The following is a 25199-nucleotide window of genomic DNA, read 5'->3' as shown; positions in this document are numbered from 1 at the left end:
CCCATTGCGTGTTGTCACTCCCGATGAGCTCTCCTTCAAACACTCATTTTTGTTATCAGAGTTGTGTCCCATTAACCTGATGGGCTGTGATCTCATGTGTAAATTAGGCATTATTTTAACTTCTACACCAGAGGGTGTTAAGGTTATGTTACAGTCTGACAAAGTTTTCACAGCAGTGCAGTTTGATTCATCGGCACTTACATATGCTTATGAGTGGAAACTTCCCAGCTCTCCTTTTTCACAACAACTAGTGGAAGAAGCAAAAGCGTTAGTTTCACCCCTTTCTGATTTCATGCAACCTACTGATTTGCACTGCACATCACACATTTCTTTGGGGCCTGACAATGACTATGAGAAGAAGTGAAAAAATATGTGCGCCTACTTTATTGGCTGTGTCGCTCACTCCAGAGCACTTCGATTTTTTTAATGTTTGTGGTACTCGCCCTCACATTTCCTTGGCCAAACGTACACACTGGCAGTGACAAGGTGTGGGAGAGTTTGTTGCTACATGTCAGAGAGAAATGGAGTGGACCGTTTCACCTGCTGATCCAAATTTAATGTTTTCTGAACGATTGTCAGCGTACAAAAAAACATTTTTGAGTACAATGCATTGTCAAAGAACTGTGGACTTAATTCCTACCACAGAATCACATTTTGAAGCATGTTTTTTATCTGAAACAGATTTGTCTTCGATACCCATGTTGGCTGAAGTGCCCAATGATCTTTGGGCTAAGAGCAAATATGATGTGGGGTTGATAAAAGGCTGTGAACCAGTAATTGTCACCCCTAAATCAGACTTTTGTCCATGTAAAAAACAATACCCTTTTAAGCCTGAAGCAATTAAAGGGATTAAACCTGTTTTTCAATCTTTTCAGAAAACAGGCGTTATTGTTCCTTTTGAAAATTCACCTGTGCTTACTCCATTGTTTCCTGTTAAAAAGATTAAAGATGCTGGCCAGCCAGATGAATGGCGTTTTGTACAGGACCTCCAAGCGGTGAATGCTGCAGTTCAGCCACATGCTCCTACTGTGCCCAACCCACACACTATTTTGTCTCAAATTACATCAGATGCACAGTTTTTCTCAGTGGTTGACTTGTCGCCAGTGCACCCTGATAGCCCATTTTGGTTTGCTTTTTAGTTTGAAGGGAGATCTTGGACTTTTACCCGGTTATGCCAGGGGTACTGTGAAAGTCCCACTATTTACAATGCTGCCCTCAAAGCTAGTCTGGATTAACTTCAATCAACCACAGGCTCTGCTCTTTTGCAGTATGTGGATGACATCCTTTTATGTAGTCCATCTAAACAACAGTGTGAAAAAGACAGTGAATCTGTTGAAACATCTTCCTTCTTATGGCCATAAAGCCAGCCTTTCTAATTTACAGTTTGTACAGGACGAAGTCACCTTTTTGGGTCATGTGATTTCTAAGGATGGGCGCTCACTTTCTCCTAAACGTGTTGCTGCAGTTCAGATCATTCCTAAACCGGTTACTAAAAAACAGCTTATGTCATTCTTAGGTATAACATCTTACTGCAGGAACTTTATTCCTAACTACTCTTTTCTCGAAGCTCTCTTAGGTGCTCTTATCCATGGTAAAGGCCTCCAGTCAGCTGATCGTGTTCCATGGACTCCTGAGGCTGAATCAGCCTTTAGTCAGCTTAAGCTGGCTCTTCAAACAGCACCAACACTTGGCATTCCAGATCCTCATAAACCTTTCATACAGGCAGTTGATGAGAAGCATGGTTGTATGACATCTGTTCTTATGCAGGAACATGGGGCAGGCAAAGGCCAGTGGCTCATTTCTCAGCAAAACTGGACTCTGTGGCTGCAGGCCTGCCTGGTTGTCTTCGTGCTGTTGCAGCTGCAGAGAAAGCTGTCCTGGCCTCCCAAGATATTGTGGGCTACGCTAATTTGACTGTTTTGGTTCCTCATGCTGTTGCCATTATTCTTCTCGAGCAGAAAACTTCACATCTTTCAACTGCTCGTTGGCTCAGATACACCTCTGTGATATGCCAAATGTCACTGTTAAACGTTGTACTGTTCTGAATCCTGCTACTTTGCTTCCGACTCCTGAGGATGGGGAGCCTCATGACTGTGAAGCTGTTTTGGAACAAGTTTGTACACCCCGACCTGATCTTTTAGAGACTCCTCTTCCAAACTCTGACATGATTCTTTTTGTAGATGGATCAGCTTTGCGTGATCCAGCCACAGGTACTAACTGTATTTGGTTTGCAGTATGTTCTTCACATGACACTTTGTTGTCTGGTTCTCTTCCTAAACATTTCTCTGCTCAAACTACTGAGCTTATTGCACTTACTGAAGCTTGTAAGTTGGCAGCTGGTAAGTCACTATTTACACAGATTCCAGATATGCTTTTGGTGTTGTTCATGACTTTGGTGCGCTGTGGAAACACAGGCATTTCCTTAAATCAGATGGTAAAACTATTCTGAACTCCAAGCAGGTTTCTGATCTTCTTGATGCGATCCTTTTGCCTACAGCAATCTCGGTCTGTAAGTGTGCGGCTCACACTAACTCAGACGATCCTGTTGCTTGTGGCAATGCCAGAGCTGATGCTGCAGCTAAGCAAGCAGCTAAATCTTTTCCTGTTTTCGCTTCCCTCTCTTTGCAGGCAGAAGACTCCCTCACAGATCTCCATGCTTTGCAAACTTTTGCCTCTGCAGATTAAATTTGGTCACACTTAGCATACTGACTGTCAGTGTAAACGTTAACAACCTTTTTGTTATTTAATTTACAAGCTTCAGTTAAAGCGAGTAATTTTTTGGTAGTGGTTGTTTTAAGAAAACTTCAGTTTTTGTTACTACTGTAAATCCTGTAGCATTTGTGCCATCAGGGTTTTTTGCTTGACCTGTTGAATAAATATAGTTATTTCTGCATTTTCATAACGTATATCAGTTAAGTCTGGCCTGGGTAAAACACTGATGGTTATTTCTGACATGCAATCATGAGGCTTTCCATCTGTGGGGTAGGTAGCAGTGTGGATGGATTAAGTGTAGCACATCTCTCGACAACAAGGTGTGGCTGTGAAAGAAGAACTGTTATGTAGGAGAGATGTCTGGTAAAGATATTTTGTTAAGTAACCATATCACAGCCACTGCATGAGGTACCTTAAGTGTTAATGGGTGAAATAACACCATTATTGTTGATGCCTGCACTGCCAATGGCTTCTGGCCATTGATTCAAAAGTACGATCTCGTCCCTTTTTCCCCCTTTCAGTGGACACTGGCCCCTAATTACCGCAATTCAGCAGGGGGTCTTTCATTAGGAGTACTGGACTCCCCCGTGCACGGTTTCAGCTCCGACCCTGGACAGCGGAAAAAACGTTGAGATCTGGTTTGAGGACCCAATTGTTGAGAAAAGTCTCTCAATGAGACTCAGAGTTGCTGGAGTCAGTTAATGCAAAGGTTTAATCTTGCAGCAAGTTCAAGAATGTGTGTGTGTATGGGTGTATGTGTGCGAACGTGTGTGAGTTTGTGAGAGTTTAAAGAACCTGTTATCCACAGGCAGGTCTTAACTAGTATGGCACGGGTCCAGCCTGTCTCATCTTTTTTGGAAGGTCCAGCGCTCGGCCGTAACCCTTCTGTCTGTTTGGACTCTCACATACATTCGGTTAATCATAGAAAAACGAGAACAAAACTTTTTAGCCCCTTAAATTCATAAAACAGACATGGTGCAGTTATTTCCATTCTAGAAAATAAGAGTAATCACCACCATTTCTATAAATTCTGGATATTCTAACAATCTGAATCTTTTTTAAATGTTCGATGAAGCCCTTTGCTGTTCTGTTTAGAGACTCAGCTGATCATAAACCAAGTTTTGCTCTTGAACCAAGCTTCTAAACTCTTCACCTTTTTCATTTCTCAGTTAGTATTCACTTTAAAACTGATTAAAAGAAAAATTAAATGAATGCCTATCAACAAATGTGGGATCTAAACTCTAGTGCTTCCTCTAAAATAATTTCCTTTCTCAATTCAGAAATGTGTGTGTTTAAGTCACAACTCCCGTGACACCAAAACGGCTTTCTTTTCTCTCTTTTCTCTACACTCTGCACTGTGAGCACACACACCAAATCAGAAAGGCTTTTTTCTCTCTTTTCTACATTATGGACTGTGGGGACACAAAACCGCTCTCTCTCTTTTTTTTTTTGATTGTGTGCCAGGGCGTTGTCTCACGTATTAGATTATGCTTAAGATACGAATGGGTTTATCAGTCACATCAGAATCCATACATACTGATCCTCCCGTAATAAAATGGTCGGATCTTATCAAACACACTTTGTTTCTTGTGACAAGTCAGCGAAACAGCGTATACACGTCAAGACACTGAATCAAGTTTGCCACAAGAACTCATAAGTTTGGCAGTATTGCTCTGCCGTCAGCAATCATACACCCATTTTATTTTCATGAGACATGTGCAGGCACCTGTTCATCTACTGTTCTATCACTATGAATTAGTTTATCTATTATCAATAAGGATACTTCTACAACTACTATCAAAGATGTCCGGACTTCTTATGTTGTCAGTTGCTATATATGAATAAGTGGGTTGCTACTGAAAAGCATTAAGCATGTCACACAGCCCAAACATATAACATTTCAGGACACACCACACAGTTAACAACCACAGTGAAGCGTGTCAAAGCCCAAACATGTAACATTCAACAGGACACTTACACAACATATTCAAATCAAACAGTCAGACAACATACAAGAACATATACCCCAGCCGGCATTGCTCCCTGCCTATTTTCCTACAACTCACTATGTGTGCGCACACCTTTATTCACAAACTCTTCAACTTATACTCTTTTACCGAAGCTGCTACAGCTCGATTGGCCAAATACCCTTAGATCCTATTTCGGTGAATTTGACATCTGCCTTGCATTTAACAGATTAGCGGTTTAGCAGTTTTAATTTAGTTTGAGTGAAGGAATTCATTTTATAGCAAAATCCAAAATCGTGAAGAAGAGAGAAGAAAGTAAGCTTATTCTCGGATTCCTGAAACTTTAGATTTGCTCTTTCTTTTACTGCAAAGTACAACGTTGAGCAGCACTAATGAGTTGTTTCTATTTTTGGCAGGCTTTACCTTTGTGGATGAAGCCCTTTCTGTCTGTGCAAAAGAAATCTTGTTACTGTGCAGAGTGACTTCTCTGAGTAGAGTCGCCTTACTTGTTGCGACTGTGCCGATGTTCGAAGCTGGAGTGCAAAGTTGTTGCTTGAATGGTGCTCGCTGGAGCATGCGGTAGTGTAAAGTTATACCATTTAAAAGGGCTGAAGAGAGCTCAGTGCAGCGGGTGGGCGGAGGTGCAAAGTGACACTATGGCCATAAAAAGAACACTGCTACAAGTGCCCATTGTGCCAGGAAGGGCCCTCGGACGTGAACCAGTGGACAGTTATCGCTTCTCGGCCTTTTGGCTAAGATCAAGTGTAGTATCTGTTCTTATCAGTTTAATGTCTGATGTGTCCTCTATGCGAGGACTACATATTAAATGGATTTTTATCAATAGGAGTTGAAAAAGGAGCTTGCTCCGTTCACTCCAAGCATCGACCCGGTACTCCAGTACCGCTGGGAACGGTGCGCTCTCCTCTGCTCTTGTGTAAAAGCAAACAGTGGTGCAGGATGGAAGTTTCAGGGAGCCCAAGATGAAACTTTCTTTTAATCTGCTGAGAAAAGAGAGTGAATGCGAAGCAGACTTTAACACGGCTCTGGGAGCGAGCCGAGTGCGGGCTAACCGGGAGAATTGCTTGAAAGAAACGCGACACCGAATGAGCGGTCAGAACAAAGCCTCAATACGGTGTTCCCATGTTGTTTGTGGCTGCCTTGTCTTTTGCACAGAGTAAAAGACAAGGCAGCCATCGAATAGGGCCCGATTGTTCCTACTTGGTCAGCCGAGGAGCAAGGGGGGGGGGGGGGGGGGCAAGCGTCTCAACCAAGCAAAGCTCACCATGGGGAAGGTGGCTATGCCAACTAGCCTGATGCCCTGCTCCCGCAGTGATGGATAATCGTACTCTGGTTTCTCTTCATAATGTACAAGTCTTTAGCCTTTTACTAAAGACTTCCGTGGAGAGCAGCACTAATGAATTGTTTCTATTTTTGGCAGGCTTTACCTTTGCGGGTGAAGCCCTTTCTGTCTGTGCAAAAGAAATCTTGTTACTGTGCAGAGTGACTTCTCTGAGTAGAGTCGCCTTACTTGTTGCGACTGTGCCGATGTTCAAAGCTGGAGTGCAAAGTTGTTGCTTGAATGGTGCTCGCTGGAGCGTGCGGTAGTGTAAAGTTATACCATTTAAAAGGGTTGAAGAGTGCTCAGTGCAGCGGGTGGGTGGAGGTGCAAAGTGACACTATGGCCATAAAAAGAACACCGCTACAAGTGCGCATTGTGCCAGGAAGGGCCCTCGGACGTGAACCAGTGGACAGATATCACTTCTCGGCCTTTTGGCTAAGATCAAGTGTAGTATCTGTTTTTATCAGTTTAATATGTGATATGTCTATGCAAGGACTACATATTAAATGGATTTTTATCAATAGGATTTGAAAAAGGAGCTTGCTCCGTTCACTCCAAGCATCGACCCGGTACTGCAGTGCCGCAGGGAACGGTGCGCTCTCCTCTGCTCTTGTGAAAAAGCAAACAGCGGTGCAGGATGGAAGTTTCTTTTAGTCTGCTGAGAAAAGAGAGTGAATGCGAAGTAGACTTTAACACGGCTCTGGGAGCGAGCCGAGTGCGGGCTAACCAGGAGAAATGCTTGAAAGAAACGCGACACCGAATGAGCGGTCAGAACAAAGCCTCAATACGGTGTTCCTGTGGTGTTTTTATAAAATGCGGTGAAAATAAAGTGTGAATGCCCCATAGAAAACTAAAAGGTGGAGCGGAAGGAAGTGTTCGGCTGCAAGAAGGTGTGAATGTCCGACTATATTTGGTGAAAAGCAGGTGAAGCAAGGTCTGAATGCCCAACCTTACATCATCAAAAGCGAGATCAGAGGTTTTTGGCTGCAAGAAGGCCATAGTTTGCCAAAAGCGGGTAAGGTGCGAATGACCGACTAAATATCAACAAAAGTGGGGGCGGAGGTCTTCGGATGCAAGTGGGTGTGAATATCCCACCATACAAGTATGGTGGAGAGGAAGCTGTGAATGGCCGACCATAGTTTGCAAAAAGCGGGTGAGAAAAAGTGCGAATGTCCAACCATACATGATCGAAACAGGGTGTTTGGCTGCGACAAGGTGTGAATGTCCACCCATAATTAATGAAAAGCGGGCAACAAGTAGGTTCGAATGCCATACCATACATCATCAAAAGCAGGAGTGGATGTGTTCGGCTACAAGAAGGTTTGAATGTCCGAGCATAGTTTGTAAAAAGCGGGTAAGAAAAGGTTCGAATGCCCGAACATACACCATCAAAAGAGGGAGCGGAGGTGTTCCGCTGTAAAACGGTGTGAATGTCCGACCATAGTTGGTAAAAAGTGGGTATGAAAAGGTGCGAATGCCCAAATTCGGCTGCAAAAAACTGTGTTCGGCTGCAAAAAGGTGTGAATGTTCGACTAAAGTTTGTAAAAAGCGGGTAGGACAAGGTGCGAATGCCTGACAATGTATGATCAAAAGCGGAAGCGGAGGTGTTCAGCTGCAAGAAGGTCTAAATGTCCATAATTAATTGCTAGAAAACATGAAAGAAAATTTTCGAAAATCAATCCGCACATGATCATAAGTGGGAGAGGAGGTGTTCAGCTGCAAGAAGGTGTGAATATCCTACCATAATTGCTGAAAAATGTGTTAGAAACGGTAAGAATCCCGGACCATACCTCATCAAAAGCTAGAGAGGTGGTGTTCGGCTACAAGTAGGTGTGAATGTCTGACTAAAGTTCAAATATATTAACAAAAGCGGGAGGAGAGGTCTTCGGATGAGTGGTTGAGAATTTCCAACCATAATCTATAAAATGCGGTGAAAAAAAAGGTGTGATAGAAACCTAAAAGGTGGAGCGGAAGTGTTCGGCTGCAAGAAGGTGTGAATGTCCATCTATAGTTGGTGAAAAGCAGGAAAAGCAAGGTCTGAATGCCCAATCTTACATCATCAAAAGCGAGATCAGAGGTGTTTGGCGGCAAGAAAACGGGTAAGGTGTGAATGACCAACTAAATATCAACAAAAGTGGGGGCGGAGATCTTCGGATGCAAGTGGGTGTGAATATCCCACCATACAAGTATGGTGGAGAGGAAGCTGTGAATGGCCGACCATAGTTTGCAAAAAGCGGGTGAGAAAAGGTGCGAATGTCCAACCATACATGATCAAAACAGGGAGCGGAGGTGTTTGGCTGTGACAAGGTGTGAATGTCCACCCATAATTAATGAAAAGCGGGCAACAAGTAGGTTCGAATGCCCAACCATACATCAACAAAAGCAGGAGTGGATGTGTTTGGCTACAAGAAGGTTTGAATGTCCGAGCATAGTTTGTAAAAAGCGGGTAAGAAAAGGTGCGAATGCCCGACAAAGTATGATCAAAAGAGGGAGTGGAGGTTTTCGGCTACAAGAAGGTTTGAATGTTCGACCATAGTTTGTAAAAAGCGGGTAAGAAAAGGTGCGAATGCCCGACCATACACCATCAAAAGAGGGAGCGGAGGTGTTACACTTGAAAGACGGTGTGAATGTCCGACCATAGTTGGTAAAAAGTGGGTAAGAAAAGGTTCGAATGCCGGAATAAATACCATCAAAAGCGGAAGCGGAGGTGTTCGGCTGCAAGAAGGTGTGAACGTCCGACCAAAGTTTGTAAAAAGCAGTTAAGAAAAGGTTCGAATATCCAACCAAACATAATCAAAAGTGGGAGCAGAGCTGTTCGACTGCAAGTAGGTGTGAATATCCACCCATAATTCCTGAAAAATGGGTAAGAAAAGGTGCGCATGCCCAACCATACATCATCAAAAGAAGAAGTGGATGTGTTCTGCTACAAGAAGGTTTGAATGTCCAACCATAGTTTGTAAAAAGCGGGTAAGAAAAAGTTCGAATGCCCGAACATACACCATCAAAAGAGGGAGCGGAGGTGTTCCGCTGTAAGATGCTGCGAATGTCCGACCATAGTTGGTAAAAAGCGGGTAAGAAAAGGTTAAAAAACCGGACTGTACACAATCAATAGCGGGAGCGGAGTTGTTCGGCTACAAGAAGGTGTGAAAGTCCGACCATGGTTTGTAAAAAGCGGGTAAGACAAGGTGCGAATGCCCGACAATGTATGATCAAAAGAGGGAGCGGAGTTGTTCGGCTGCAAGGTCTGAATTTCCAACCATAATTTGTAAACACCGTTGAAGAAAAGGCTCGAAAGCCCGACTATACACCATCAAAAGCGGGAGCGGAGGTGTTCAGCTGCAAGAAGGTCTGAATGTCCACCAATAATTACTGAAAAATGGGTAAGAAAAGGTGTGAATGCCCAACTATACATCATCACAAGCAGAAGTGGATGTGTTCGGCCACAAGAAGGTTTAAATGTCCGACCATAGTTTGTAAAAGGCGGGTAAGAAAAGGTTCGAATGCCCGAACATACACCATCAAAAGAGGGAGCGGAGGTGTTACACTTGAAAGACGGTGTGAATGTCCGACCATAGTTGGTAAAAAGTGGGTAAGAAAAGGTTCGAATGCCGGAATATATACCATCAAAAGCGGAAGCGGAGGTGTTCGGCTGCAAGAAGGTGTGAACGTCCGACCAAAGTTTGTAAAAAGCAGTTAAGAAAAGGTTCGAATATCCAACCAAACATAATCAAAAGTGGGAGCAGAGCTGTTCGACTGCAAGTAGGTGTGAATATCCACCCATAATTCCTGAAAAATGGGTAAGAAAAGGTGCGCATGCCCAACCATACATCATCAAAAGAAGAAGTGGATGTGTTCTGCTACAAGAAGGTTTGAATGTCCAACCATAGTTTGTAAAAAGCGGGTAAGAAAAAGTTCGAATGCCCGAACATACACCATCAAAAGAGGGAGCGGAGGTGTTCCGCTGTAAGATGCTGCGAATGTCCGACCATAGTTGGTAAAAAGCGGGTAAGAAAAGGTTAAAAAACCGGACTGTACACAATCAATAGCGGGAGCGGAGTTGTTCGGCTACAAGAAGGTGTGAAAGTCCGACCATGGTTTGTAAAAAGCGGGTAAGACAAGGTGCGAATGCCCGACAATGTATGATCAAAAGAGGGAGCGGAGTTGTTCGGCTGCAAGGTCTGAATTTCCAACCATAATTTGTAAACACCGTTGAAGAAAAGGCTCGAAAGCCCGACTATACACCATCAAAAGCGGGAGCGGAGGTGTTCAGCTGCAAGAAGGTCTGAATGTCCATCAATAATTACTGAAAAATGGGTAAGAAAAGGTGTGAATGCCCAACTATACATCATCACAAGCAGAAGTGGATGTGTTCGGCCACAAGAAGGTTTAAATGTCCGACCATAGTTTGTAAAAGGCGGGTAAGAAAAGGTTCGAATGCCCGAACATACACAATCAAAAGAGGGAGCGGAGGTGTTTCACTGCAAGAAGGTGTGAATGTCCGAGCATAGTTTGTAAAAAGTGGGTAAGAAAAGGTTCGAATGCCAGAACATACACCATCAAAAGAGGGAGCGGAGGTGTTCCGCTGTAAGAAGGTGTGAATGTCCGACCATAGTTGGTAAAAAGCGGGTAAGAAAAGGCTAAAATACCCAACTCTACACAATCAATAGCGGGAGCGGAGTTGTTCGGCTAAAAGAAGGTATGAAAGTCCGACCATGGTTTGTAAAAAGCGGGTAAGAAAAGGTTCGAATGCCAAAATATACACCATCAAAAGCGGAAGCCGAGGTGTTCGGCTGCAAGTAGGTGTGAATGTCAGATCATAATTTGTAAAAAGCTGATGAGAAAGGTGTGAATGACCGACAATAATTGCTGAAAAATGTGTTAGAAAAGGTAAGAATGCCGGACCATTCATCATCAAAAGCCGGAGAAGAGGTGTTCGGCTGCAAGAAGCTGTGAATGTCCAGCCATAATAACTCAAAAACGGGTAAGAAAAGGTAGTATTGCCAGACCATAAATGATCAAAACAGGGAGCGGAGGTGTTCCGCTGTAAGAAGGTGTGAATGTCCCACCATAATTGGTAAAAAGCGGGTAAGAAAAGGTTAAAATACCCGACTGTACACAATCAATAGCGGGAGCGGAGTTGTTTGGCTACTAAAAGGTGTGAAAGTCCGACCATGGTTTGTAAAAAGCGGGTAAGAAAAGGTGCGAATGCCCTACAATGTATGATCAAAAGAGGGAACGGAGGTTTTCGGCTGCAAGAAGGTCTAAATGTCCAACCATAATTTGTAAAAACCGGGGAAGAAAAGGCTCGGAAGCCCGACTATACACCATCAAAAGCGGGAGCGGAGGTGTTCAGCTGCAAGAAGGTCTGAATGTCCATCAATAATTGCTAGAAAACATGAAAAAAAATGTTCGAATATCCAACCGCACATGATCATAAGTGGGAGCAGAGGGGTTCAGCTGCAAGAAGGTGTGAATGTCCACCCATAATTCCTCAAAAATGGGTAAAAAAAAAGGTGCGAATGCCCAACCATACATCATCAAAAGCAGGACTGGATGTGTTCGGCTACAAGAAGGTTTGAATGTCCGAGCATAGTTTGTAAAAAGCGGGTAAGAAAAGGTTCGAATGCCCGAACATACACCATCAAAAGAGGGAGCGGAGGTGTTCCGCCATAAGAAGGTGTGAATGTCCGACCGTAGTTGGTAAAAAGCGGGTAAGAAAAGGTTAAAATACCCGACTGTACACAATCAATAGCGGGAAGGGATGTGTTCGGCTACAAGAAAGTGTGAAAGTCCAACCATGTTTTGTAAAAAGTGGTTAAGAAAAGGTGCGAATGCCCGACAATGTATGATCAAAAGAGGGAGCGGAGGTTTTCGGCTGCAAGAAGGTCTGAATGTCCAACCATAATTTGTAAAAACCGGGGAAGAAAAGGCTCGAAAGCCCGACTATACACCATCAAAAGCGGGAGGAGAGGTGTTCAGCTGCAAGAAGGTCTCAATGTCCATCAATAATTGCTAGAAAACATGAAAGAAAATTTTTCGAATATCAAACCGCACATGATCATATGCGGGAGAGGAGGTGTTCAGCTGTAAGATGGTGTGAATGTCCACCCATAATTCCTGAAAAATGGGTAAAAAAAGGTGCGAATGCCCAACCATACAACATCAAAAGCAGGTGTGAATGTCATCATAATTTGCAAAAACCTGATGAGAAATGGTGAGAATGCCCGACTATACACCATCAAATGCGGGAGCGGAGGTGTTCGGCTGTGAGTAGGTGTGAATGTCCGACCATACTTGCTGAAATATATGACAAAGCAGTTTTCACTTGGTTTGAGTGAAGGAATTCATTTTATATCAAAATCCGAAATTGTGTAGAACTCGTGGAAATAAGTTTATTCTCGGATTCCTAAAGGTTTAGTGTTGTTCTTTGGTATACTGCAAAGTAATACTTTCTATTTTGTTGAAACCCATTCAGACATGGATAAATATGAAGGACAAAGCAGTTTTACCTTGGTTTGAGTGAAGGAATTCATTTTATATCAAAATCCGAAATTGTGTAGAACTGGTGATAAGAAGCTTATTCTCGGATTCCTAAAGGTTTAGTGTTGTTCTTTGGTATACTGTAAAGTAATACTTTCTTTTTTGTTGAAACCTATTCAGACATGGATAAATATTAAGGACAAAGCAGTTTTAACTTGGTTTGAGTGAAGGAATTAATTTTATATCAAAATCTGAAATTGTGTAGAACTGGTGATAAGAAGCTTATTCTCGGATTCCTAAAGGTTTAGTGTTGTTCTTTGGTATACTGCAAAGTAATACTTTCTTTTTTGTTGAAACCGATTCAGACATGGATAAATATGAAGGACAAAGCAGTTTTAACTTGGTTTGAGTGAAGGAATTCATTTTATATCAAAATCCGAAATTGTGTAGAACTGGCGATAAGAAGCTTATTCTCGGATTCCTAAAGGTTTAGTGTTGTTCTTTGGTATACTACAAAGTAATACTTTCTTTTTTGTTGAAACTTATTCAGACATGGATAAATATTAAGGACAAAGCAGTTTTAACTTGGTTTGAGTGAAGGAATTCATTTTATATCAAAATCCGAAATTGTGTAGAACTGGTGATAAGAAGCTTATTCTCGGATTCCTAAAGGTTTAGTGTTGTTCTTTGGTATACTGCAAATTAATACTTTCTTTTTTGTTGAAACCTATTCAGACATGGATAAATATGAAGGACAAAGCAGTTTTAACTTGGTTTGAGTGAAGGAATTCATTTTATATCAAAATCCGAAATTGTGTAGAACTGGTGATAAGAAGCTTATTCTCGGATTCCTGAAAAGGTTTAGAGTTGTTCTTTCCTATCCTGCAAAGTACAACGTTCTTTTTTGTTTAAAGCTATTATGACATGGATAAATATGAAGGACAAAGCAGTTTTAACTTAATCGGTTTCAACAAAATAGAAAGTATTACTTTGCAGTATACCAAAGAACAACACTAAACCTTTTCAGGAATCCGAGAATAAGCTTCTTATCACCAGTTCTACACAATTTCGGATTTTGATATAAAATGAATTCCTTCACTCAAACCAAGTTAAAACTGCTTTGTCCTTCATATTTATCCATGTCTGAATCGGTTTCAAGCCTTTTCTTCCCCGGTTTTTACAAATTATGGTTGGACATTCAGACCTTCTTTTAGCCGAAAACCTCCGCTCCCTCTTTTGATCATACATTGTCGGGCATTCGCACCTTTTCTTACCCGCTTTTTACAAAACATGGTCGGACTTTCACACCTTCTTGTAGCCGAACACATTCGCTCCCGCTATTGATTGTGTGCAGTCGGGTATTTTAACCTTTTCTTACCCACTTTTTACCAACTACGGTCGGACATTCACACCTTCTTATGGCGGAACACCTCCGCTCCCTCTTTTGATGGTGTATGTTTGGGCATTCGAACCTTTTCTTACCCGCTTTTTACAAACTATGGTCGGACATTCAAACCTTCTTGTAGCCGAACACATCCAGTTCTGCTTTTGAGGATGTATGGTTGGACTTTCACACCTTTTACTAGCCAAACAACTCCGCTCCCGCTATTGATTGTGTACAGTCGGGTATTTTAACCTTTTCTTACCCGCTTTTTACCAATTATGGTCGGACATTCACACCTTCTTACAGCGGAACACCTCCGCTCGCTGTTTTGATCATTTATGGTCTGGCAATACTACCTTTTCTTAAACGTTTTTGAGTAATTGTGGCTGGACATTCACAGCTTCTTGCATCCGAACACCTTTTCTCTGCTTTTGATGATGAATAGTCCGGCATTCTTACCTTTTCTAACACATTTTTCAGTAATTATTGTCGGTCATTCACACCTTTCTCATCAGCTTTTTGCAAATTATGATCTGACATTCACACCTACTTGCAGCCGAACACCTCGGCTTCCGTTTTTGATGGTGTATATTTTGGCATTCGAACCTTTTCTTACCCACTTTTTACAAACTATGCTCGGACATTCACACCTTCTTGCAGCGAAACCCCTCCGCTCCCTCTTTTGATTGTGTATGTTTGGGCATTCGAACCTTTTCTTACCCGCTTTTTACAAACTATGGTCGGACATTCAAACCTTCTTGTGGCCGAACACATCCACTTCTGCTTTTGATGATGTATAGTTGGGCATTCACATCTTTTCTTACCCATTTTTCAGTAATTATTGGTGGACATTCAGACCTTCTTGCTGCTGAACCCCTCTGCTCCCGCTTTTGATGGTGTATAGTCGGGCTTTCGAGGCTTTTCTTCAACGGTGTTTACAAATTATGGTTGGAAATTCAGACCTTGCAGCCGAACACCTCCGCTCCCTCTTTTGATCATACATTGTCGGGCATTCGCACCTTGTCTTACCCGCGTTTTACAAACCATGGTCGGACTTTCACACCTTCTTGTAGCCGAACAACTCCGCTCCCGCTATTGATTGTGTACAGTCGGGTATTTTAACCTTTTCTTACCCGCTTTTTACCAATTATGGTCGGACTTTCACACCGTCTTACAGCGGAACACCTCCGCTCCCTCTTTTGATGGTGTATGTTCGGGCATTCGAACTTTTTCTTACCCACTTTTTACAAACTATGGTCGGACATTCAAACCTTCTTGTAGCAGAACACATCCACTTCTTCTTTTGATGATGTATGGTTGGGCATTCGCACCTTTTCTTACCCATTTTTCAGGAATTATGGGTGGACATTCACACCTATTTGCAGTCGAACAGCTCTGCTCCCACTTTTGATTATGTTTGGTTGGATATTCGAACCTTTTCTTAACTGCTTTTTACAAACTTTTGTCGGACGTTCACACCTTCTTGCAGCCGAACACCTCCGTTTCCGCTTTTGATGGTATATATTCGGGCATTCGAACCTTTTCTTACCCGCTTTTTACCAACTATGGTCGGACATTCGCACCATCTTACAGCGGAACACCTCCGCTCCCTCTTTTGATGGTGTATTTTCGGGCATTCGCACCTTTTCTTACCCGCTTTTTACAAACTATGGTTGGACATTCAAACCTTCTTGTAGCCGAAAACCTCCACTCCCTCTTTTGATCATACATTGTCGGGCATTCGCACCTTTTCTTACCCGCTTTCTACAAACTATGCTCGGACATTCAAACCTTCTTGTAGCCAAACACATCCACTCCTGCTTTTGTTGATGTATGGTTGGGCATTCGAACCTACTTGTTGCCCGCTTTTCATTAATTATGGGTGGACATTCAGACCTACTTGCAGCCGAACACCTCGGCTTCCGCTTTTGATGGTGTATATTTTTGCATTCGAACCTTTTCTTACCCGCTTTTTACAAACCATGGTCGGACATTCACACCTTCTTTTAGCCGAACAACTCCGCTACCGCTATTGATTGTGTAGAGTCGGGTATTTTAACCTTTTCTTACCCGCTTTTTACCAACAATGGTTGGACATTCACACCTTCTTACAGGGGAACACTTCCGCTCCCTCTTTTGATGGTGTATGTTCGGGCATTCGAACCTTTTCTTACCCACTTTTTACAAACTATGCTCGGACATTCACACCTTCTTGCAGCGAAACACCTCCGCTCCCTCTTTTGATTGTGTATGTTCGGGCATTCAAACCTTTTCTTACCCGCCTTTTACAAACTATGGTCGGACATTCAAACCTTCTTGTGGCCGAACACATCCACTTCTGCTTTTGATGATGTATAGTTGGGCATTCACACCTTTTCTTACCCATTTTTCAGTAATTATTGGTGGACATTCAGACCTTCTTGCAGCTGAACACCTCTGCTCCCGCTTTTGATGGTGTATAGTCGGGCTTTCGAGGCTTTTCTTCAACGGTGTTTACAAATTATGGTTGGAAATTCAGACCTTGCAGCCGAACACCTCCGCTCCCTCTTTTGATCATACATTGTCGGACATTCGCACCTTGTCTTACCCGCGTTTTACAAACCATGGTCGGACATTCACAGCTTCCTCTCCACCATACTTGTATGGTGGGATATTCACACCCACTTGCATCCGAAGACCTCCGCCCCCACTTTTGTTGATATTTAGTCGGTCATTCACACCTTACCCGTTTTCTTGCAGCCAAACACCTCTGATCTCGCTTTTGATGATGTAAGATTGGGCATTCAGACCATGCTTTTCCTGCTTTTCACCAACTACAGACGGACATTCACACCTTCTTGCAGCCGAACACTTCCGCTCCACCTTTTAGGTTTCTATCACACCTTTTTTTTCACCGCATTTTATAGATTATGGTTGGAAATTCTCAACCACTAATCCGAAGACCTCTCCTCCCGCTTTTGTTAATATATTTGAACTTTAGTCAGACATTCACACCTACTTGCAGCCGAACACCACCTCTCTAGCTTTTGATGATGTATGGTCCGGCATTCCTACCGTTTCTAACACATTTTTCAGCAATTATGGTAGGACATTCACACCTTCTTGCAGCTGAACACCTCCTCTCCCACTTATGATCATATGCAGATTGATTTTCGAAAATTTTGTTTCATGTTTTCTAGCAATTAATGATGGACATTTAGACCTTCTTGCAGCTGAATACCTCCGCTCCCGCTTTTGATCATACATGGTCAGGCATTCGAACCTTGTCTTACAAACTTTAGTCAAACATTCACACCTTTTTGCAGCCCAACAGTTTTTTTCAGCCGATTTTGGGCATTCGAACCTTTTCTTACCCACTTTTTACCAACTATGGTCGGACATTCAAACCTTCTTGTAGCCGAACACATCCAGTCCTGCTTTTGATGATGTATGTTCAGGCATTCGAACCTTTTCTTACCCGCTTTTTACAAACTATGCTCGGACATTCAAATCTTCTTGTAGCCAAACACATCCACTCCTGCTTTTGATGATGTATGGTTGGGCATTCGAACCTACTTGTTGCCCGCTTTTCATTAATTATGGGTGGACATTCACACCTTGTCGCAGCCAAACACCTCCGCTCCCTGTTTTCATCATGTATGGTTGGACATTCGCACCTTTTCTCACCCGCTTTTTGCAAACTATGGTCGGCCATTCACAGCTTCCTCTCCACCATACTTCTATGGTGGGATATTCACACCCACTTGCATCCGAAGACCTCCGCCCCCACTTTTGTTGATATTTAGTCGGTCATTCGCACCTTACCCACTTTTGGCAAACTATGGCCTTCTTGCAGCCAAAAACCTCTGATCTCGCTTTTGATGATGTAAGGTTGGGCATTCAGACCTTGCTTCACCTGCTTTTCACCAAATATAGTCGGACATTCACACCTTCTTGCAGCCGAACACTTCCGCTCCACCTTTTAGTTTTCTATGGGGCATTCACACCTTTTTTTTCACCGCATTTTATAAAAACACCACAGGAACACCGTATTGAGGCTTTGTTCTGACCGCTCATTCGGTGTCGCGTTTCTTTCAAGCAATTCTCCTGGTTAGCCCGCACTCGGCTCGCTCCCAGAACCGTGTTAAAGTCTACTTCGCATTCACTCTCTTTTCTCAGCAGACTAAAAGAAAGTTTCATCTTGGGCTCCCTGAAACTTCCATCCTGCACCGCTGTTTGCTTTTTCACAAGAGCAGAGGAGAGCGCACCGTTCCCAGGGGCACTACAGTACCGGGTCGATGCTTGGAGTGAACGGAGCAAGCTCCTTTTTCAACTCCTATTGATACAAATCCATTTAATATGTAGTCCTCGCATAGAGGACACATCAGACATTAAACTAATAAGAACAGATACTACACTTGATCTTAGCCAAAAGGCCGAGAAGCGTTAACTGTCCACTGGTTCACGCCCGAGGGCCCTTCCTGGCACAATGCGCACTTGTAGCGGTGTTCTTTTTATGGCCATAGTGTCACTTTGCACCTCGGCCCACCCGCTGCACTGAGCACTCTTCAGCCCTTTTAAATGGTATAACTTTACACTACCGCACGCTCCAGCGAGCACCATTCAAGCAACAACTTTGCACTCCAGCTTCGAACATTGGCACAGTCGCAACAAGTAAGGCGACTCTACTCAGAGAAGTCACTCTGCACAGTAACAAGATTTCTTTTGCACAGACAGAAAGGGCTTCATCCGCAAAGATAAAGCCTGCCAAAAATAGAAACAACTCATTAGTGCTGCTCAACGTTGTACTTTGCAGTAAAACAAAGAGCAAATCTAAAGATTCAGGAATCCGAGAATAAGCTTACTTCCATGAGTTCTTCACGATTTCGGATTTTGCTATAAAATGAATTCCTTCACTCAAACTAAATTAAAACTGCTAAACCGCTAATCTGTTATATGTAAGGCAGATGTCAAATTCACCGAAATAGGATCTAAGGGTATTTGGCCAATCGAGCTGTAGCAGCTTCGGTAAAAGAGTATAAGTTGAAGAGTTTGTGAATAAAGGTGTGCGCACACATAGTGAGTTGTAGGAAAATAGGCAGGGAGCAATGCCGGCTGGGGTATAGGTTCTTGTATGTTGTCTGACTGTTTGATTTGAATGTGTTGTGTAAGTGTCCTGTTGAATGTTACATGTTTGGGCTTTGACACGCTTCACTGTGGTTGTTAACTGTGTGGTGTGTCCTGAAATGTTATATGTTTGGGCTGTGTGACATGCTTAATGCTTTTCAGTAGCAACCCACTTATTCATATATAGCAACTGACAACATAAGAAGTCCGGACATACTTTGATAGTAGTTGTAGAAGTATCCTTATTGATAATAGATAAACTAATTCATAGTGATAGAACAGTAGATGAACAGGTGCCTGCACATGTCTCATGAAAATAAAATGGGTGTATGATTGCTGACGGCAGAGCAATACTGCCAAACTTATGAGTTCTTGTGGCAAACTTGATTCAGTGTCTTGACGTGTATACGCTGTTTCGCTGACTTGTCACAAGAAACAAAGTGTGTTTGATAAGATCCGACCATTTTATTACGGGAGGATCAGTATGTATGGATTCTGATGTGACTGATAAACTCATTCGTATCTTAAGCATAATCTAATACGTGAGACAACGCCCTGGCACACAATCAAAAAAAAAAAAAGAGAGAGCGGTTTTGTGTCCCCACAGTCCATAATGTAGAAAAGAGAGAAAAAAGCCTTTCTGATTTGTTGTGTGTGCTCACAGTGCAGAGTGTAGAGAAAAGAGAGAAAAGAAAGCCGTTTTGGTGTCACGGGTGTTGTGACTTACACACACACATTTCTGAATTGAGAAAGGAAATTATTTTAGAGGAAGCACTAGAGTTTAGATCCCACATTTGTTGATAGGCATTCATTTAATTTTTCTTTTAATCAGTTTTAAAGTGAATACTAACTGAGAAATGAAAAAGGTGAAGAGTTTAGAAGCTTGGTTCAAGAGCAAAACTTGGTTTATGATCAGCTGAGTCTCTAAACAGAACAGCAAAGGGCTTCATCGAACATTTAAAAAAGATTCAGATTGTTAGAATATCCAGAATTTATAGGAATGGTGGTGATTACTCTTATTTTCTAGAATGGAAATAACTGCACCATGTCTGTTTTATGAATTTAAGGGGCTAAAAAGTTTTGTTCTCGTTTTTCTATGATTAACCGAATGTATGTGAGAGTCCAAACAGACAGAAGGGTTACGGCCGAGCGCTGGACCTTCCAAAAAAGATGAGACAGGCTGGACCCGTGCCATACTAGTTAAGGCCTGCCTGTGGATTACAGGTTATTTAAACTCTCACACACACAAACTCACACACGTTCGCACACATACACCCATACACACACACATTCTTGAACTTGCTGCAAGATTAAACATTTGCATTAACTGACTCCAGCAACTCTGAGTCTCATTGAGAGACTTTTCTCAACAATTGGGTCCTCAAACCAGATCTCAACGTTTTTTCCGCTGTCCAGGGTCGGAGCTGAAACCGTGCACGGGGGAGTCCAGTACTCCTAATGAAAGACCCCCTGCTGAATTGCGGTAATTAGGGGCCAGTGTCCACTGAAAGGGGAAAAAGGGACGAGATCGTACTTTTGAATCAATGGCCAGAAGCCATTGGCAGTGCAGGCATCAACAATAATGGTGTTATTTCACCCATTAACACTTAAGGTACCTCATGCAGTGGCTGTGATATGGTTACTTAACAAAATATCTTTACCAGACATCTCTCCTACATAACAGTTCTTCTTTCACAGCCACACCTTGTTGTCGAGAGATGTGCTACACTTAATCCATCCACACTGCTACCTACCCCACAGATGGAAAGCCTCATGATTGCATGTCAGAAATAACCATCAGTGTTTTACCCAGGCCAGACTTAACTGATATACGTTATGAAAATGCAGAAATAACTATATTTATTCAACAGGTCAAGCAAAAAAACCCTGATGGCACAAATGCTACAGGATTTGCAGTAGTAACAGAAACTGAAGTTTTCTTAAAACAACCACTACCAAAAAATTACTCGAATTGGTAGCTTTAACTGAAGCTTGTAAATTAAATAACAAAAAGGTTGTTAACGTTTACACTGACAGTCAGTATGCCTTCTCAACTGTACATGTGTTAACACAGCATTGGAAAAACAGGTATGTAGACATCCACAGCTAAATGTATAAACTACAAATATTTTAGCATTATTAGATGTTATTCAATTGCCATCTACAATAGACTCGTATGAATGACCGGAAGGAAAACCATACTGCCAAAGAATTTGTTTAAATATGCTGCAGTATTGAGCCACGGACCATGTCATGTCTCAACAGGAGGGATTGAAGCAATAATGAACAAGGTTTTTACAGCATATGGTTTTACTAATTATTGAATTTTTTTTTTTAGAATAAATAAATGAATAAAGTTTTGTCTAGCAGGTCAAATATGTGCAAAATACATTCCACAGGGCAATCTAAGACCAAAACGAAGATAATTCCCTAAGCCAGTGTATCTTTTTCAACATATTTGTTTGGATTTCATTATTTCATTATTGTGTAGATTTCATTGAACTAAATAAATGTTAAGTGAAACGATTCTGCTCAGTGACAACAGAGGTTTTTACCAAATGGTCTGAAATATTTCCATGTGCACAAGCAGATGCACTCTCTGTAGCAAAATCACGCGTAAAATAACTAATTTCTAGATTTGAAATTCCTGAAAAGATCTTCAGTGATAATTTGACACACTTTGTAAACAATGTCATCTCACTGATGGCAAAGAACTTAAAATAGACCTTAGAAACCACTGTGATATAGAAGGTTTCGCTAACACATTGGAATTGTTTTACTATTTACATATGCATGTGCAGTGAAGAATTGCTTGCTGCTGATAAATGCAAAGAAGAACAGCTTACACATAGATGCTCACATATAGGCTGCTGAATGCAATGAAGACCTGCTTATCCAGTAAAGTTCAATGTCAATGTGTAATATTCAATTAGGATTTGCAAAACAGTGAAGTTAAACAATGAATGGGTCCATAGTCGGTATGAGAAGACTACAGGAATATTTACCTGGGTGTACGTTCAAACAGAGTTGAGAAAATTGCGATAAATTATTGTTTGTTTGTTTGTTAGTATGTATATGAATGTTATGTGTATAAACTGTGTTGAGTTATAGTTACTCAGTAGTGTCTCAGTGAAACAACCGACGGGGGAAGCCTTGCGGTGACAACAAAAGCAGTGTTTTACTGATCAGTCAAGTTGCTCCAGTGTACTCCATACAAACTGGTTGGCTACTGAAGGGATAGAAAATGGGGAATACTTGTTTTAAAGCAAACAAGGAATTAGATGGGAAAAATACATGTTTTAACGGGACCCAGACAATATTATATAGATGTCGCCACTGAAGTAAAGAACATTTACATGGGATGGTGTGAGGGTCCTCGTTTGGCTGACGTTCGCCGATATGCTCGCCATGCTCAGAACCAAGTTGAGACGCGTAAGACAACCAAAAGGGACAAGTGTGAAAAGGAGCTGCATTTGGCAACCATGACCATGTATTACGCAGTTGGTGTAAACAGAGGACGAGGCCGAAGACGTGGACGTGTGGGAGAGGAGGTCGAAATGGGCCACGCCAGAGCTATGATCCGAATATTTGTTTTTACTGTGGCCAGACTGGACACTGGAAGAAGGACTGTCCACAGCTAAAAAGTGATGAAATTGGGCAAAAGGCTGACTGAGGGTGGGAGGCAGGTTCTGGACGTCACGCGGCAGCGGAGCCTCCACTAATGGGTGATAACACAAACACACTCACACATTTTTCCTGCTCTGTGTAGTGAAGCAACGCTTGCCGACTGTGATTCACGTAGTAAAGTTTTGCATGCTATTTCCGTCCTAGAGCAAAGATATTTCTCTCAGAATATAGGAACTTATGTTCATCAGTAGTGACGTCAGGGGAGTTTGATTGTCCTCCAAAGTTAAGTGGAAACCACGTTTACTGTATGTCTGCATCAGGCCAGGTTGTGAAGGAGAAAATGACAATGCCCATTGCGTGTTGTCACTCCCGATGAGCTCTCCTTCAAACACTAATTTTTGTTATCAGAGTTGTGTCCCATTAACCTGATGGGCTGTGATCTCATGTGTAAATTAGGCATTATTTTAACTTCTACACCAGAGGGTGTTAAGGTTATGTTACAGCCTGACAAAGTTTTCACAGCAGTGCAGTTTGATTCATCGGCACTTACATATGCTTATGAGTGGAAACTTCCCAGCTCTCCTTTTTCACAACAACTAGTGGAAGAAGCAAAAGCGTTAGTTTCACCCCTTTCTGATTTCATGCAACCTGCTGATTTGCACTGCACATCACACATTTCTTTGGGGCCTGACAATGACTATGAGAAGAAGTGAAAAAATATGTGCGCCTACTTTATTGGCTGTGTCGCTCACTCCAGAGCACTTCGATTTTTTTAATGTTTGTGGTACTCGCCCTCACATTTCCTTGGCCAAACGTGCACACTGGCAGTGACAAGGTGTGGGAGAGTTTGTTGCTACATGTCAGAAAGAAATGGAGTGGACTGTTTCACCTGCTGATCCAAATTTGATGTTTTCTGAACGATTGTCAGCATACAAAAAAATATTTTTGAGTACAATGCATTGTCAAAGAACTGTGGACTTAATTCCTACCACAGAATCACATTTTGAAGCATGTTTTTTATCTGAAACAGATTTGTCTTCGATACCCATGTTGGCTGAAGTGCCCAATGATCTTTGGGCTAAGAGCAAATATGATGTGGGGTTGATAAAAGGCTGTGAACCAGTAATTGTCACCCCTAAATCAGACTTTTGTCGATGTAAAAAACAATACCCTTTTAAGCCTGAAGCAATTAAAGGGATTAAACCTGTTTTTCAATCTTTTCAGAAAACAAGCGTTATTGTTCCTTTTGAAAATTCACCTGTGCTTACTCCATTGTTTCCTGTTAAAAAGATTAAAGATGCTGGCCAGCCAGATGAATGGCGTTTTGTACAGGACCTCCAAGCGGTGAATGCTGCAGTTCAGCCACATGCTCCTACTGTGCCCAACCCACACACTATTTTGTCTCAAATTACATCAGATGCACAGTTTTTCTCAGTGGTTGACTTGTCGCCAGTGCACCCTGATAGTCCATTTTGGTTTGCTTTTTAGTTTGAAGGGAGATCTTGGACTTTTACCCGGTTATGCCAGGGGTACTGTGAAAGTCCCACTATTTACAATGCTGCCCTCAAAGCTAGTCTGGATTAACTTCAATCAACCACAGGCTCTGCTCTTTTGCAGTATGTGGATGACATCCTTTTATGTAGTCCATCTAAACAACAGTGTGAAAAAGACCAAATTACTCAAATAACTTTCTTGCTTTCAATATTTTTCCTCTAGTGACGCTGACTTAGAGAGGGATGAAGATAATCATGTTTAATTGTTCATGTTTTGATTGTTTATCATTGGACCCTTTATTACTATGATGCCTGCATTTTAAACTCACGTTGTGTGCAAATGCAGGCTGATGTTTTACAGATAAAGTTATTATTTTCCTTGTTTCTTTTGGGTTGATTAATATAATGGTATTATTATAATCAAAAGGGAGGAATGTAATGGAAAATAATTCTTATATGCTTTGTATTGAGTGTTACTGTGTATAACCTGCAAATGACCGAGCTGCAAGGTACCACCCTGCCCTGTTTTCTTAAATTCCTCTTTACAATGGTGGGCTTGTTATAATGAGATAGGTGCACTTTAGGGGGGACAGGGTTAGGCTGGTATTTACGAGTGTGTCTGGGTAACCTCAACTGATGGTTGGGGAGGAAAGTTAGAAGAACAATCAATTATACCCAAAAACAGATGACGTGATGAGCGGGCAATATAACTGTGTGTTTTTGCTTCAGTGGTCAGAGCAACTCTGTATTCTGTACTGTGTTGTTCTCTCTTGCAAGATATTATTATTAAAGCCTCTTATCTCCTCACAAGAAAATAACTGACTCCCCAAATGCAAGTGTCAGGACAAATGATCAAACTTCTCCAAGCTTCAGTCTGCAGAGAAGTACAAGACAGGGTTGCTCACTTTCTCCCTCACTTTTTGCTATTTTCATCAAACCTTTAGCAGCTGCTATCAGACAAGATAGAAATATTAAAGACATCCAACCCCAAAATATTGAGCATAAAATAAGTCTTTATGCTGATGATGTATTACTTTTCCTTCAGAACTCACAAACGTCTCTCACTCACACGATCACACTCATAAATAAAT

The 25199-nt window shown here is 42.0% G+C and overlaps 4 non-coding genes across 4 annotated transcripts; 3 read left to right on the top strand and 1 right to left on the bottom strand.

The window, feature by feature from the left end:
* Positions 1-5411: 5411 nt before the first annotated feature.
* On the top strand, positions 5412-5602 carry LOC140285588 (U2 spliceosomal RNA). The gene has a single exon (XR_011910600.1). It is a non-coding gene; the product is annotated as a U2 spliceosomal RNA (small nuclear RNA).
* A 419-nt stretch (positions 5603-6021) lies between these two features.
* LOC140285597 (U5 spliceosomal RNA) lies at positions 6022-6135 on the top strand. Its single transcript, XR_011910608.1, has one exon. It is a non-coding gene; the product is annotated as a U5 spliceosomal RNA (small nuclear RNA).
* A 298-nt stretch (positions 6136-6433) lies between these two features.
* On the top strand, positions 6434-6621 carry LOC140285619 (U2 spliceosomal RNA). Its single transcript, XR_011910628.1, has one exon. It is a non-coding gene; the product is annotated as a U2 spliceosomal RNA (small nuclear RNA).
* Positions 6622-18118: 11497 nt separating this feature from the next.
* Positions 18119-18309, bottom strand: LOC140285616 (U2 spliceosomal RNA). The gene has a single exon (XR_011910625.1). It is a non-coding gene; the product is annotated as a U2 spliceosomal RNA (small nuclear RNA).
* Positions 18310-25199: the final 6890 nt, after the last annotated feature.

The sequence above is a fragment of the Leuresthes tenuis genome, unplaced genomic scaffold, assembly GCF_036924035.1.
Source record: "Leuresthes tenuis unplaced genomic scaffold, fLeuTen1.0.hap1 SCAF_48, whole genome shotgun sequence".
In the NCBI taxonomy this organism is placed as follows: domain Eukaryota; kingdom Metazoa; phylum Chordata; class Actinopteri; order Atheriniformes; family Atherinopsidae; genus Leuresthes; species Leuresthes tenuis.
The sequence above is the reverse complement of the archived record's forward strand: the minus strand, read 5'-3'. Positions and strand labels throughout refer to the sequence as shown.